At 48.2% G+C, this 13,429-nt stretch overlaps 1 protein-coding gene across 13 annotated transcripts in view; it reads left to right on the plus strand.

The window, feature by feature from the left end:
- Positions 1-13,429, plus strand: part of ARHGEF9 (Cdc42 guanine nucleotide exchange factor 9) — a 180,278-nt gene that overhangs the window by 85,782 nt on the left and 81,067 nt on the right. The window lies entirely within an intron of this gene.

Genomic DNA, 13,429 nt, shown 5'->3' on the forward strand with positions numbered 1-13,429 from the left:
GCAGCTGTGCTGTGTCAGGTCACTGGATCTGAGCGCTGCTGAGTCGCCAGTGACGGTGCCTCCAGCTCCTCACATCGTGTTCCTCTGCTTTAACCTCTGCCTGCCTGTCCCCAGCCCTTCCCTGGCCAGGTCCTGGCCTCACTCACAGCTGCTCCATCTGGGGTGAGAGCTCTGTGGGTGAGACATGGCTCTGGCTCCAAGGGTGGCAGGGGGTGGCCAGAGCAGGGTGTTAATGCCCTGGGCTCATGCAGGGTTGGCTCTGGCAGGCAGAACTGCACACCCACACCCACTGAGCAGTTCACAGGAGTTTTTGGGTTCTCTCTGTGATGAAGGCATAAAAAGTCCATAAGCCCCACTTTGTATAAGGAATTATGGCCTGAAGCAGCTGGAATCAGATCATGGCATTGTGTGTGGGCTGTACCTGCACCTCTGCATGTACAGGGCTGGTAGTGCATGGCTGTGGCCCTTGGGGCTCTGTGCATGTTTATTATTTTTTCCTGGATTTTTTTTTTTGCTTGGATACTCACAAAATGCCTGGGAATTATCCAAGTATAGTCATATCTTGTTGCAAATTTGGATGACCTGTCTACTTTCTTCATTCCCCTTAATTCTTGATCTCCCTTGTTATTCTTCCCTTTACCAGGAATCCTGCAGGTGTAGGTAACCCAATCCTACCCTGGCACAAGAAGAACCAATCCTGATTTCATTCCTTCTCCTAAAACACAAAAATTAAATCTACTGGATTTAACATAATGACACTGATTTCCCAGCTCCACTGGTGCTTTCTGGATTCCCATCTGCCTGAAACTGGACGGAGAACTATTAATTCAGGCAACAGCAATTTGGGCTTGATGGGGATGTACTGACCTTAAGCCTTCATTAATACAATTAGTGCCCTTGGTTTGAGGAGGGCTCTCTGCACTTGGACTGTGTGACATGAAAGCTCTGAGTCCCTCTGACCTGAGGTGGAGCAGCGGGCACAGGGGCTTGGCAGATGCTCTGGGCTGTCAAAAAGTTGTTTTTCCAGAAGCTGAGTCTCTCTTGTTGGAAGTTTCCCATTCAGTTGGGCTTTGGAGACCAGCCTTGGTTTAGCATTTCTGTTCCTCACTGTTTATGTCTTTTTTGGGCCCTTGATTTATGTAAGAGGAAAGCGAGTCACTGCACAAACATCAGCCTGTGAAGGAAACTTTCTGGAGCTTTTAGCACAAGGCACAAATGTTTTTCCCCAGAGTTTGGAGGGTATTTTGAGGAGGGATTTGAGCTTGATGGAGATGCCAGAGAAGGTTTGAAAGTATAGAAAATGTTTTCATCTTCCCTTAGGTGCAAAAATGACTATTTATTCAAGATGAGAAAAACTCCTGCGGGTGGATTACTAGAAAATGATACTAGAAAATGATGTAAAGGGCTGGAGAAACTGGCAATGGGGATCTTTTTCAGCTTGATTGCTTTAATGGCTTGATGAAATTCAATTTTCTTAATGTGGATACTCCTGGAGAAGCTGAGCTTGCCCACATAACTTGCTCTGGTGAACCTGAACATCCCTTTCTTTCCCTTAGAATCCAGAGGTGCGTGGGTTGGTTCTCATGCCACAGCTGTGCTGAGCTGTGGCATGGCTGGTGCTGTGGTGTGAGAGAGGAGGATCTGCAGAGTGGGAAGCAGTCCTGGGGTGGGAGGAGGTGTTTGGAGGTGGGATTATGTGGGAAGCCACCACACCTTCTGCAGGGACATGTTCAGGGCTGCTTCCCTGCTCCTTCTTCAGGATTTGACACAAGCCATGTGCATCCTTATTCAGAGAAAGAAAGGGAAAAGGGTTAAAAACGTCATATCTGGCTCCTCTTTCCTAGTGAAGTGTTTGGAGGTGCAGGGGGGGTGGTTGCCCTCAGCAGGGTGGGCTCTGCTTGGGGTCTCTCTATTTTGTATGATGGAAAAGCCAAAATTCTTTCTCTTCCAGTAAGTGGAGGAGAGAGGAATCTGCCTTGACCTGGGGAGCACCTGGCCTTGCCTTCCTCAGGAGCTGGCTCAGCAAAGTGCAGGCAAATCCTGCTTTATTTCAGGGTTTGTTGGCTGGAGGAAGCTGGGATCTTGTTCTGCTTCTGAAATACCTTCCTTATTACTGTGCTAAGATTTGGGTTTAATTTTACCCAGATGGTGAAAGTGGACTATTTAGAGAGGTAGTTGAAGCCTTAAATGTTCCTGCAGAGGAGGGTGTGGAATATTCCCAGGGTTCCAGCTGAGCAGGCAGCAGGGCTGAGGTCCCTGGCAGTGCAGGGCAGCAGGGGCTGCTGCAGCTCCAGCCCGTGCCAGGACAAAGCCTGGCCCCCTCCAGGGCATCAGAGGCTGGTGGGGAGCTGACAGTGTGACATGGCCAGGAAAAAGCAAGGTGTGGTTCAAGGAGGGGTTAGGAAATGGATTTCCAGGAGACATGAATGCCCTGTGGCAGACAGTGGGGCAGCCTCAGTGGGACTGTGTTGTGAGGATCCCCAGGACAAGGTGAGAGATGAGAATCTGACTCCAAGTTCTCAGAAGGCTGATTTATATTATATTATATTATATTATATTATATTATATTATATTATATTATATTATATTATATTATATTATATTATATTATATTATATCATATCATATCATTATATCATATCATGTCATATCATGTTATATCATATCATATGAAATTATACACTAAAATTATACTAAAGAAAAAGAAAGGAGACATCAGAAGACTAAAACAAGAATGAATAATAAAAACCCATGACTGACCAGAGAGTCCCACACAGCTGGACTGGGATTGGTCATTAATTAAAAACAGTTCACATGGAACCAATCAAAGATGCACCTGCCACATTCCAAAGGAGCAAAACACAGGGAAAAGCCATCAGATAATATTGTTTACATTTCTTTTCTGAGGCTTCTCAGCTTCTCAGGAGAAAAAATCCTGGCAAAGAGATTTTTCAGAAAATACCATGGTGACAGGACTGGGCAGAGTGATGGGCAGCATTGCACAGGAGTGGAATTCCACAGGGACAAGGACAGGGCAATGAAGGATGTGTCTGTGCAGGTGAGCACAGAGAGCCTTGGCTGGGTGCTGGTGGAGCAGGAGCTGCTCTGTGAGTGCTCTGAGGACAGAGCTGCTCAGCAGCTGTGGGATGATCCCAGCAGCACCCAGGGTCTCAGGAGGAGTGTCTGGTCACCAGGCAGGAATGGGATGATGGACAAAGCTCCCTTGGGGTGTCCCAGGGCTGCAAATCCAGAGGAAGAGAGGCTTGGGAGTGGAAATTCCTCCAGGCAGGGGGTGCTTGGGAGCCTCCAGAGCAGCCTGGTCACTGCCATGGCTCACCCTGCTGCTGACAGCAGTTTGTGCCACAGGCTTTCAGCTGGACAAGGTTTATTGATAATTATTGATAACTATTTGCAGTGAGTGCCTGGGGCTGGGCACACGCCTGAGCTTTTTTCATACACTCTCAGCTTAACGTGTTTTGCTTCACTTTGATTCCTGCCAGGGTCCTAAATTGTATTTGTTAAAACATCAGGAAAATGGAGCCTGTGCTCAGACTGACCCTCACAGTAATTGATGTCACAGAATCCCAGAAGGATCTGGATTGGAAGGAACCCTAAAGTCCATCCTGTGCCAGCCTTTGCCATGGCAGGGACACCTCCCACTGTCCCAGGCTGCTCCAGCCCTGTCCAGCCTGGCCTTGGGCACTGCCAGTGGCAGCACTGTCCCCACTCAGTCCCTGCTCTCCCCAATCTCCAGCCTGGCCTTGGACATTTCCAGGGATCCAGAGGCAGCCCCAGCTGCTCTGGGCACCCTGTGCCTCACCACTCACAGGGAAGAATTTCTTCTCAATATTCCCTTTAAACCCACTCTCCTTCAGCTTGAAGCCATTCCCCCTTGTCCCACCACCACAGATCCTTGCAATATCCAGGTTTTTAGAAGTTTTCCCAACTTACACTGAGCAGAGGGACGTCAGAGCCTCCATCAGAGCCAATCTGGCTGCAGCACGTCCCCAGCTCTGGCTGTTGCTGCTCTTGCCCACGTTCACTCCAGCATGGGGAGTTCTGTGGTGCTAACGAGTGTTGCTGGGTTCCCATGGCAACCCTTGCGCTAATTAACGCACAGTAGCCAGGGAAAAAAAAAAAATCTGTCCTTGCTGATGAATTAATTTGACAGGATTGATCTGGGGGAAGAGTTGGGAATGGCCACTCCAAAGGTGTGCGTGGGGCTGGAGCTTGCACTGCTTCAGATAACACAAACCTGTGTTACTCTGACCTTGCAGCTTTCAGACTGAAACCTTGCTCACCATTTGGAAAGGGTTTGTGTTTTGGAAGGAATAAAATTATCCTGACAAATGTCTAAGAGCATAACTCAAGCAGTTAGGCTTTTTTGTTCCTTTTTTTTTTTCTTGTTATGACATTTTAATTCGGTTTTTTTTTGGTGTTTAAAAGATTAAATAAAGCCCAAGTCAATTTTAGAAGTTAAATGCTTGAAAGAATCAGAAAATGCACATTTAAAGACTACATTATTTTATGTCAGGAAAAAACCTCCAGTTCCCGAGGACTCCTCCCAAATTCCAGCCCCCTCTGCTAGCTCTGGCTCCAGTTGCCCTGGTAGCTGTTAGAGATGGGCCCAAAGGGAAACCATGGATCCAGCCTGGTGTCCTGAAATGCAGAGGACATTGCCCCTTCCCAGGGTGGTCCTGGTGGTGGAGTGGTGGCCTTGGATGTGAATCAGGAGTGGGCAAAGCAGCCCCTGTGTGCTGGGGATGAGTCACAGGCTGGGTTCCCATCAGTGGTGACAATTAAACTCCTTCAGTGCTTTGTGCACAAAGCACTGGGCTAAGTCACAGTGTCCTGGCAAAATTCTCCCTTGGGTAATTGTCCTCAGACCTGCTGAATGCTCTGCTCCTGCAGTTTTAATTAGCTGGAGCTGTGGCTCACCAGCTCCACGACCTAACAAACCTTGGTGGATGGAGACTTGTGATCCACAGCTGCCTGCCTCGGTCCTGTTGTGCCTGCAGCAATTACCTGCAGCCAAAAGGAGCCCTGGGCAATAATGACTGTGCTTCAGGGCTCTTAATGAGATTTCCAAACTCTCTGCTGCCTTCAGAACCAAGAGGTCCTGGAGTCTCAGCTCTTGGCCCTTGGGGGGTCAGACATTTGCAGGTGGGAACCAAGGGGTTTTCCCTGGGGCTGTGGCTCCAGGATGGAGTGGGTGTTACACTGGGGCTGCTGCAGGAGAATTTGGGGTGCCATCAGCAGGAACAGCTTTGGTTTTGGCTGCTTGGTTATGGGTTTGGCTGCTCTGGTGCATGTCCCTGTTCTTCCCTGTAAGTGGTGAGGCACAGGGTGCCCAGAGCAGCTGTGGCTGCCTCTGGATCCCTGGAAATGTCCAAGGCCAGGCTGGAGATTGGGGAGAGCAGGGACTGAGTGGGGACAGTGCTGCCATCCCCAGCAGCTCTGAGGAACCTGCCTTTCCCTACATGTGCAGCAGGACTAACAGGGTAAGGACTGAAGGAGGCTCTCCCACGAGACTTCAGCCTCTCCTGATCTCTGGGCAGTGCAAGCTTGTGCCTTTCCTTGTGCCACATCTGTGCTCCCCAGGGAAGTGTGTCGTTAGGTCCCTGTGCCAGGTGACAACATGCACAGGTCCCCTTTGGGAGCCACAGGTGCCCCCAGCCTGTGCACAGCTGGGACAGCAGCTTTGGATGGACACAGGAGCTCCTGGAAAATGTGTTCCCAGTGTCCAGAGCTCACAGAAAAGTAGGTGCTTTTATTTTCTCTTTCCATGGTTGCCCCTGTGAAGCAGGAATGCTGAATCCAGGAAAACCTTCCTTTCCCCTGCATAGCTGCTGCTCCCTGAGTACACCTGTGCCAAAGCCTGATACCAGCACCTAATCTGGATTTCAATTCCTCCAGCTCTAAGTGCAAAAAGTATTCCCAGTTCTTCCTCTGAGTGACCCCAGGGGCTTTGTCCAGCACAACAGTGCTCTTAGCTGGCACTAGTGATAGTGCAGACACCTTTATTGCAATATTCTGTGGTATTTATATCTATTCCTACTTAATTAAGGCTATTTTGGGCACTAAAGTGCTTTGAAACATTGACAAATGTCCCCTGGATTTACTGGCTGGTGATTTGAGTTGTTAAAAGTTGTTAAAGGAGCTACATTTCCAAGGAGTGTAATAAATAACAGAGATGGGATTATTTTTGCCTTTTTAAGGAGAGAAAGAGGATGTGTCCAAGTACTTAGGTACTTTTTGGGACAATTCCAAGAAGGGTGGAAAAGGTGAGGGTGAACACCCAAACAGCCACAGGCTGTTGACACAAAAAGAAGGAAGGATTTGAAGGAATTGCCTCAGGTTTTTGGCAGCACTGTGTTCCTTCCAGGAGGGAGGCTGGGGCTGCTGGGGGTACGTGGATCCAGAGCTCTCATGGTTCAGAGAGTTCTGCTTCCTGGTGCAGAGAGGGGCTCTCCCCTGGCTTTGCTCCCTCCAGCCTTCCTGGGCTGCTTTGGGAAAATTCCTTAATTGATTTTATATTTCTCACCTTGATGATCCTCTGTTTGAAATCCTTTGTTGGTATTTTCCTTTCAGATGGTTAAAATGGAGCCTTTCTCCATTTCAGACTCCCAGCTCTCCCCATTATACATAACTAATACCTCTCTGGAACTATTGAAGCTGTGTTAGCAGGCTCTGAAATGGGAGTTTAGCTGAGCTTTTAACGGGTTTAATCTTTTCCTGGGTATTAATCCTTCCAGAACCTCTGATAAAATTTGTTGCTTTTTCTCTGAATGCCTCCCACGCTGTCCATATCTGTCTGGAATGAGTTGCTTGGTGCAGAACAAGCCATGGAGGAGGGGATGTTACAGCCTCCCGTGGATCTTGCTCTCATTTCAGTGCATCCCCAGCTCCTCTCTGACTCCCTGCCACTGCTGCTCCTGGGATTCCTGGCCCTGGGAGCATCTCTCCCATTGAATATGGGGTTGGAATGAGTTTGCTTCCTGTTTATCAGCTGTTTCTCAGTTCTCAGATGCATTCCCAAGGTTTGCCTGTTTGATATTAGCAGAGAATGTCAGGGAAGAGCATCACCTCTTGCACATTGCCATGGACATGGAAAGCTATCAAAGACCACAGCAAATGTTGGCTTTGGTTTTCTGCACTCGTTTTTTATTGCTTTGTGCTGCATCACAGGATCCTAAACCTGTGTGACAGCAGACTCGGGCTGTGATCCAGGTTATCAAAGACTGCAGCTGAACTGGAGGGGAAATTATCCTTTTTTCCATCATGTTGGTGTGGAAACCATGCCATCTCCTGTGGGGTAACAGCAGACTTGGGACAGCCTCTCCCACCTGTGTCTGCTCCAGGAAACACAGGATCTCAGCCAGGAAACCAACCCAACACAAACCCAAGGAAGAACCTCTCCATGCTTTTGGGATGTCCAGGTTCTGCCTGACTCCAGCTATTACAGATGAAACAGGAAGGAGAAGGGGTTTGTCCATCATGCCTGACCATGGAGCCACTGGCCCAGTTGCCCATCCCACCCCTATTGCCATTGGCCACGTCTCCAATTGCTCTTTGCCAAAGTTCTTCCTTTTGGATGCACACCCTGGCTGCCCCAGCTGTGCAGTTCCAAGGAGGCAGCTCCTTTCTTGAGCAGCACTGCCCAGAAAAATGATTGTGCAAATTTGTGAGAGTAGGATAATTTATTGTTTCCATGGCAGTGCTGGAGGAGAGAAGAGCACTGAGGAGTGAGGTGTGGAATAGCAACAGAAACCTGGGAGACACAGATCACATTCCATCTTCCCTGTTTCTTTTCTTCTGAGTGGGTCATAAAACAAAAGCAAATGAGGCAATTGGAACTCCCTGTCCACTTTCCTGGGGCTTGTTTAAATGAGGATTTACTTCAACTAAAAGCTCCTTAGAGCCACTTAATTCTTCCAGGTGAAGTAAATATCTAGGCCAGTAGTAAAAATTCCTTACAGATGTCTTCAGGAGGGTACTTAGCAAGCACTTTCCTGGAGAGAACATCTTGGATGCCTTCAAAGAGCAGAATCAGTTCTTAATGATGGTACATTTGAGAGTGGGGCAGGACTTGGCATAGCTTTGGGAATATCAGGAAATTGCTGTAGTGATAGAGAGAGGAATGAAATGGGCTGCAGAGCAGTGAGGGTACATGCTCTGATTTTCAGCAATTAGTCAAAATAACTCTAGCTAAAGTTTTATTTCAGAGATCTGGGCATATTTCACTATCAGTGAATGTAATCTCCTGTGGTACTGCATTGCAAAATTCCTGTGAATTCCCTGGGTGGATCCCTTTGCCATGCTTGTCCCATCCATAGTGTGGTTGGTATGACCTGCCCACCACGTGGAACATCTGAGGGAAGCTCACACACTCAACTTCTGCTTTTAGCTAAAAAAAAAAAATCACACTGAGAAGAGGTGGAGATTTCCCATTAGGTCAGAATTTCCCACCTGTGTTATTTGGTCTCTATTCTGGATATTCCTGTCCTAGAAGTACCAATCCTTTAAGGCATCCTTTCCATGTTCTGCATTGGGAAAACCTGTCTGAAAGGAATAATAATTCTATACTGGATATAACTGAGTGTAGACTGCTTGCCAGGCAGATAATATATGGAATAGCTGAGGCTGAGCCTGAGTGGATCCTTGGATGGGAATTCCTTGGACTCAGCCTTGACAGTTCCATTTGGGCACATTTCAATGCAGACCCAAGCTCTGTGTGCTCTCAAATCTCTCTGTACCTGTGTGTGCCAACCTCCTGGACTGCCATTCATGCTTTACTCCAGTTTTGCTCTAGGAATGGAAAGCAGCACTGGGATTGTCCATCAGCCACCAGGGTTGGGTGTTCCTTGAGGGAAGAACCCGAGGTGTTTGATGAACGTGGGCTCCCAGGTGCTCCCATGGACTTTGGTGTCACTCCTCAGTAAGGACAAAGCCTCACACAAGGTTGTGCTCAGCTGGGTGCAGGAGGATTGCAGGGAACTCCCAGCCTCTCCCAGCCCTGTCCAAGCAGGGAACAGCAAGAACCTCTTGCAATTTGGTCATTGTGGGGGATGGATCAGATGCTCCAGCCCAGGAATGCATCACCTCCAGCCAAGAGCTGCTCCTGGAGGTTCCTTTCCATGAGAGACAAACTCGAGATGCTTTGTGAGGTGTGACTGGGAGGGAAGTTGGTTGCTTTTCTTCAGAGCAGGAGCCCAGCTGTCCTTGAGGCTCCCGGATCATTTCTGAACTGAAGCCAGAGCAGCACTTGCATTTACCCATTCCCTCCTGGCACTCCATGGCGTGGTGGCATCTGGTCAAAGGTTGGTTTTGATGACCTTGGAGTTGTTTTCCAGCCTCAATGATTTGGTAACTCTGTGACTGTGAGTGCTCCTGGGTCGAGGGCTATCCAGCTGCTAGGAGTGACCAATTTACTGCCAGTGGTTACCCCAAACATGCAGGAGGAGAGAGGCCAGGCCAGGCAGGAGCTCTGCACAGGGAGCCAGGGAGGATGAGCAGAGCCCTGCTGTTCTCATGGAAACCACTGCAGGGTTCTGTAGGCCAGGCAGGGGGACAGGCCAGGGAAAGGACAGATCTTCCAACAGCACAGCCAGGGATTAGCTTCACATGGGCTCTGCTGCTGCCAGTTCTTCTGGGGTGAATCACGTCCCACAGGAGCTGCTTCCCACCCAGAGGCTGCTGGGCATTTTATACACACTCCATTTGCCTTTCCCCTCAGCTTGGACAATTGAATTTATTTTCAGGTTTGGGGTTTTTTTTTAAGCTTAGGTGTTTTGAAGGTAACATTTTGGTTCACCTTTGGAGTTGCCATTTGCCTTCTCTGTAGCAGGTTGTGATTAGTGATTAATTGCACAGGACATGTTGTGACTCCAGCCCGTGTCCTGGGGTGCTTGTCGCAGCAATGATGCACTGGGTGATTACTCACTCCCCTTAACCTGACAGCTGTATTTCTTCCCCTGACTGCTTAATGACCTTGGCCAGGTACGTGCCTTGTGTTTTGTTGGAGGGCGTTGGGGATGTGCAAATTTTTCTTTCCCTTGCATGACCTTCCTCCTGCCTGGGTAAGAGAAGGGAACTGTTCCATGAACAGATGGAGCGTTATTTCTAGAGGAAGGTGGATAACACAGGAAATTATTCATTCAAAACCCCTTCAGACAACTCAGATGTTTGCCCTGAGAGAGTGTTGCAAATCCTAGTGCAAATACCTGCTCACACAAACTATCTGAGTACCTTGAAAATTGCTTGTGAATGTGGAAGTCATCCAGTCCCAGAGCAGAACAGTGCTGGGGACTTAATTGAGCTATTAAGGAAATTAGGAATAAGCAGGATTTTAAGCAGTAGTTACAGAAGAGATATTTTGTAAGCCATGTGTAGGCAGGATAGACTAAAAAAGGTTGTCAAGTCATAGCAGGTAAAAAAGCATAGTGTGCAAACCAATCTGGGGATGGATAATTCACTGCTAAAAGCAGCAAGGTTTGCTGCAAGTGGTGCTTGGCTCTTGTTATTCCTTAATGAATCGAATCTATTAGCCAGGGAAAACATCATGTTGTCTTGAAAAACAAATCATATTTGGATGCCTCTTCCCCTGCATTTGTACCCATTTTAACACGAGCACACTAATTATGCTGTGGAGATGATTTTGTTATGGCAGAAATGGAGCTGAGTTTGCAGCTGTAACTGTGGAGCTCTGGAGTGCTGGAATAGGTACATGGGGAGAGATGCCTTTTAATTCCATTGCCTTTCTCTTTGGTATTTGTATCCCTGTGCTTCTCAGGGTGTTTCTGCTCCCTTGGGTGCAGAGGCAAAGGCCCAACTGTGGGGGCTCAGCAGCCTCCAGGCTCCCAGGGATGCCAGAGGAATGGTTTGAGGAATCATGTCCACGGCCCAGTTTCTACACAGATGGCAATGGGCTCACAAATTCCCAGGCTTCCTGACATGTTTCCCAATGCACAGGGAGCTGCATGAGTCATATTGCTCCAGCTCTGGTCCTTTTGGATGGAAATTATACTTTTAAATACATTCTGTGATTACATGCAGGGCGATGGGCTCCTTTGGAGGAGCTGGAATTTGAGCCATTAAGTTGAGTGGCTGCCATTACATCCCGTGTTTGCCAACAGATAATACACAGACATACTTCATCTGTGACAGCTTTGCCCTCTAGACTTTGAATAGAATTATCTTGGTGCAGAGCTGATCTCTCCAGCACCATCCAGGTGCTCATTTCCTTGCAGCAGGCAGCAAATGTGCCCCCCTGATGAGGTGAAGAGGGAAGGGAAGGGACAGCACTTGCTCCTGTCCTGTGCAGCATGACCTGGAGAGAGGGGAAAGGGACAATTACACAGTGGATGAGGTGACACTGATGTGTCCTGGTGGAGTCCCTGCCCATCCCACCCCTCTGGCAGGGCTCCAGGGCTCCTGCCAGAGCTCTCAGGGTGTGGGGCTGTGCAGAGGCTGTGGGGCTGGGAGATGGGAGCAGGGAGATGGGGATGCTCAGGGCTGTTCTGTGCCTGCATTGCTGCTGGCTCCTGAGCAGCTCCTGGGTCAGAATGTGGTGATGGCTTGGAAAAACTCCTGATCTGACCTTTCCATCCTGTGGCAGTGCCATCCAAGCCCAGCTGAGGTCAGAGGCTGTGGCCAGTGGCTGCCTTGAGTTACTCCCAGTGAAGGGACACTCTGGCTCTGGCAGTTGTCCATGAAAAGTGAGCAGCCATCAGCCATGACTTCCATTCATGGCTAGGCTGAGCTGAACAAAGCAGCTTAGAGGTGGAAGGCTGCACATCCATCCCTGTGCTGAGCTGGCCAGTCCCTGTAAGAGGCTCAGAGGATGCCATGGCAATCTGCAGGACAATTCTGTGCCTCTAACGAGCACCCAGTCCTTACTGTGGTGTTGTGAGGCCCCAGGACGAGGTGAGAAATGAAAATTTGACTCCATGTTCTTAGAAGGCTGATATTATATTATATTATATTATATTATATTATATTATATTATATTATATTATATTATATTATATTATATTATATTATATTATATTATATCATATCATATCATATCATATCATATCATATCATATCATATCATCATATTTAAATTATATTATTATTATATTATATTATAATTATAATTGTTATATTATATTAAAAAATAATATACTAAAACTATACTAAAGAAAAAAAAAATCAGAAAACTAGAAAAGAAAAAATAATAACCCATGACTCACCATAGTCCCAACACAGCTGGACTGAGATTAGTCATTAAATTAAAACAATTCACATATTAGATAAACAGTTCTCCAAATCACATTCCAAAATAACAAAACAGGGAGAAGCTGAAGCTTCCCAGCTTCCCAGGAAAAGAAATCCTGGCAAAAGGATTTTTCATAAAATACCACAGTGACAATTACCTTCCTGTGGTGACAGCCTTCCCAGCCAGCACTGTCCCCTCAGCTTTTAGGAGGCAAAAGTGATGGGAATAAGAGCACGATGTGAGATCCCAGCTGGAGCGTCACTGTTGGAAGCCAGGGGCAAATGTGGGGTGTGACACAGCCCTGCAGTGCCACCCCTGTGCTCTCCATTGCCCCAGGTGCCCCTGTAAGAGGCTCAGAGGATGCCATGGCAATCTGCAGGACAATCCCGTGCCTCTGACGAGCACCCAGTCCTTACTGTGGTGTGTGAGATCCCAGAATGAGGTGAGAAATGAAAATTTGACTCCATGTTCCCACTGGCCTTGCAGTGCCACCCCTGTGCTCTCATTGCCCCAGGAGGGGGGCAGGTTTGCTCAGTGCTTTGCAGCTCTGGGTGAGGCAGCTCTGGGGTCACTGGAGGGCCTGGGAGAGCCAGAGGATGCCACAGGCTTTGGCTCAGCCAGAGGCTCAAGGGCAGAAGCTGCTTTGCTCTCATCTCCTGGCTTTCTGTCTTTGAAGTCCTGCCTGTGTGCCCTCCCAGAGCTGGGGATGGAGGGTGAAATGTGGGTGTGAGATGTGCCTGCCTGGGTCTGCTGTGCCCTTGCTGCCAGAATGGGGGTGCTGGAAGGCAGGGACTGCTCATCCCTGTGCTCCCTCAGGATGCCCATGGCTGCTTTTTAGTCCAGGTGCTGGAAACCTGGATATCTGAGGATGATTTGTGGTTTTCTTGGAATAATTCTCATGAATATCATCATTTTGGTGGCAAAAAGCTTTCTCTGGCCATTTCTAATTCTGGGTGCTCATCCTGGATTTTCCTTTTGCTACTGGAAGTGGAATTAATGGGATTTTTCACTGGGTGGCTCTTGCTTTGCACAGGGCAGCTGGATGGGCTCTACTTTTTCCTGGCTTGGGTGAAAAGGCTCCCACTGCCCCTGCAGTCACCCAAAAGTGCTGGTTCCTGGGGCCAGGTGTTGATTCTTCAGCCATTGCTGCCTTTGTGCTTCCTTTAA

The sequence above is a fragment of the Agelaius phoeniceus genome, chromosome 14 (genome assembly GCF_051311805.1).
Source record: "Agelaius phoeniceus isolate bAgePho1 chromosome 14, bAgePho1.hap1, whole genome shotgun sequence".
NCBI classification, from domain to species: domain Eukaryota; kingdom Metazoa; phylum Chordata; class Aves; order Passeriformes; family Icteridae; genus Agelaius; species Agelaius phoeniceus.